Here is a 3,788-nt window from a genome sequence, read left to right on the forward strand (position 1 = left end):
AGAGACAGGAATTATTATGTGCCTTTTCTTGATCTGATAGGAATCTATCACACACTTGTGGATGATGCTTCAAAGGTAGCTAATGCTATGATATGTCCTATCGACCACAGAAACAATGGTAGCTATGCCAGCTATGTATTACAGATAAAAAGGCTTTTGAGAATTACTGACATAAATTATTTTTGAGAGGTGTGAATAATTAGTTAATTAACAGGGCATCTCTGCTAAGCTTCATCTCATATCCTCTTATTGACACCAGCCCAGAAGTTGACACTTTCCACAGCTAAAGGGGTAAACGTGTAGCCGGTATCGTCATAGCAAAATGGCCATGCCTCACACATTCAATTTTGTGGCAAAACTGCCTCGGGGCGGTGCATAAATTATTCATTTAACCTCAAAGAGAAGCAGCAAGCGCCGCACAGTGACGGTGAAATCCGTTCCCTAATTCGCCAAACCTACAGTAGCGGGTGGATCCTAAAGTGCACCAACCTTGTGGGACACCTGACCATGATATGAAGACAATATCATCACATGACTGTCTCATCTTTTCTCCCCCCCCCCTACCACATCCATGCTTCCATACTCCCAAATTGGCATTGACTCTTATCTATTTGGGAGGAAACAGTCACGGTGGAGGTGAGTAAGTCATGTCTCTTTCCCTTCCACGAGTAGCCTTGATTGTGGCTGACTTGAGAATAGAGAAGTGATCAGGGAAACCCTCTGGTAGCCAATCTCATCACAATAAGCCATTTACCCTCCCCCTCCAGAGATGGAGTGTGGGTTGAGAGAGAAAGAGACATGTTAGTGTGATAGAAGTACATAGTAAGAGACACAGAAGGAAATAACATACATTGCACATTGTACTGGCAAAAGTACAATGTCAACAGACATAGAAAAAATCACCAGCATACACTTAAACAGGGCAACTGGAAATGCACACAGAAAAGGCAGCTGATTGTGTCTGATACAATAAGCAAGGGGGAAAAAGTGAGGAGGTAGAAGGTGCAACAGATATTATGGTTGGGAATAGAAAGACTAATGCAGATACTCACCTAGGCAGGGGAGAGGAAATTGATGAAGACGAGAGAAAAACAACAAGCTAGGATGAAAACTAGGATATGAAGGGGAAAAAAGTCCTTGAGGAATAAGGTTGTGCATCGGAGTGGAGAATGGGGGAGAGGCTGGGCAGGGAGAGTGGGAGGAGCAGAGAAGCACGGCTGAAGCATGGCTGAATCACTGATGTGCATCATGGAGCATGAAAGTAGGAGTAAGGGCTTAGGGATGGCATGAATCAACCTCCTGGTTGCAAGATTGATACACAGGAGGAGAATGAGATGGAGTTTGACTGACTGACAGATGGGATCATATATCACGAGAAAGGATGAGAAAAGAAAGGAAAGAAGAAGGGAATAGAGAGAAAGAATAAAAGAGAGGGAGAGGGGAAAGTAGAGAGATATCTACTGATGCATCTGATATTGTTTGTTAACATGAAACCACAACTTTAACTGATTACTTTTCATGAAGTTTTCAACGCATCACAGTTTTGGTGTTTCACAGGTGGTAAGATTCCTTACTGTGGTAACTAACAGCAGAAAATGCTATGGAAACCACTGTGATAACAATGTGTGGTAACTATATGATCTGATGATTGGTAAACCACTGTGGAAACCCAATATGATAACACACTGTGGTGATGTCTAATCTCTGATTGGTAAACCACTGTGGAAACCAAAGTGATAACACACTGTGGTTTTAGCTGTCCAATCTCGGATTGGTAAACCACTGTAGAAACCAAATGTGATAACACACTGTGGTAATGGTCTGATCTCTGATTGGTTAACCACTGTGGAAACCCAATGTGATAACCCACTGTGGAAACCCAATGTTATAACACACTGTGGTAACTGTCTGATCTCTGATTGGCAAACCACTGTGGAAACCCAATGTGGTAACACGCTATGGTAACTGTTCAATCTCTGAATGGCAAACCACTGTGGAAACCCACTGTGATAGCCCACAGTTGTAACTGTATAGACTCTTATTGGTAAAAAACTGTGAATACCTACTGTGATTACCAAGTGTAAAAAGTGTATTTACTCACATTGTTATTTGCTAAACCACTGTGATAATCCACAGTTCAACAACATCAGTAACACCACATCACTGGAAGTATGACATGCTGAATTGCACTTGAAGATTTGGTTAGCTAGACAAGATTCAACATCTGATGACAGACTGACAGTGTACTCTACCATGTATGCCAGATGGCATACCTAAAATGGGTCACCTCCAGATTGTATACACCTCTTCTTATAACACATCAACTGATTACACAGTAGTTCACCATCTCATTTGAAAATGTAAAAGAGAAAAAATAATGGTGCAAGCATTCGCTATCCATAATACAACAAACCTTTGTAACTGGTCATTCACGTGATGTTTTGCAGTCTTAAGTAAAAAACAAACACAAACACAAACAAACAATGTGAACTTGTCTACAATGGAACATTATCAATATTTTCCAAAACTATTTTTTTTTCATCACTGCTTTTAATCATAATGACTTTGAGCTAAGACAGCTACTCTATGACAGACTCCCACACTGCACATCCTTGGCAGTATTCCAAAGATAGTACAACTCTCATTTTCCTCAATGTAAACCTCAAACGTGGCAGCCAAGTTGGGCAAATAGTGACCCACATCTGATCAAAAGCCACTCTCCACAAATATCCCCTGAATCAACGGTATATTGCATTCATTTATCCCATCACTTCAATGACTTCAATCTTTTTCTGTCCGTCACCATACCTACAGAAATACCCTGAATGTAGAACACAAAGATGGCTTATATGTCTCCAGAAGACATAATCATATTTGTGTCTGAATTAAGATACCATCTTGACTCGGGAAGCTGGTACGCGAAAATTTGTGTGGTATGCACGCAGCGAGAAAGTGAAATTGATGGCATATTGCTCAATTTGTGGCTGTCCAATCACATCCACTCAATTTTACCTGTAGCTTATAACAGGCATCTGTCTATGTGATGACTACTTTCCATGCACACATAGCATGAAGCTCCCAACCCTTGGTGGAAGGACTGGCCAAGTCTGCTATCTACAACGTACATCGACAAACATGACTGTTCATTTAGTCACAATTTGATCAAAGCCATATAAGGAGTGAGCATCAATCATCATCTGATGATGAAACATCAAAATCTTCCATGAACTAATTAAAGGATATAGCTGCAACTATTACTGTATTTGTGATCATTAGATGTTTTTTTTTTCTCAAATTTGCAACATTCCATTAATAAATTGTTCACAGAGGCATCATATATTTCCTTGTAGGTAAAATCAAATATTGTAAATTTGACACCATTAATCAAACATAACAGAAGTGAATATGGACTATGAAGTGTTTTTATATCATTTGTTGAAATGAAAGATAAGGGAATTTCACATTTCAAAAAATATTGATACAAAACACAAAACAACAATTTCTATTAAATCTTAGTGCTGGAATGACATATCTCACCAATACATCATTTTGAGTTTTGAAGTTGCAAAGGATAATATAAAGTGACATTTCCATTACAGAAAAAAAAAAGAACCAAACAGGTGAAAATGCCACATCATATCAATATTAAAACCATGCAAATTGAATTCAAGATGTCTACGGGGTATCATGTTCAATGAGAATGTTGTACCTGTCATAACTTCCTCTACAGATTCTGCTCAAACTTCAGTGATTTGTTGTATTTATGGAAGTGGGTAAAGTAGAACAAT

Source organism: Diadema antillarum, unplaced genomic scaffold (assembly GCF_040938485.1).
Source record: "Diadema antillarum isolate AM-2024a unplaced genomic scaffold, OU_Dant_1.0 scf00000072, whole genome shotgun sequence".
NCBI lineage: Eukaryota > Metazoa > Echinodermata > Echinoidea > Diadematoida > Diadematidae > Diadema > Diadema antillarum.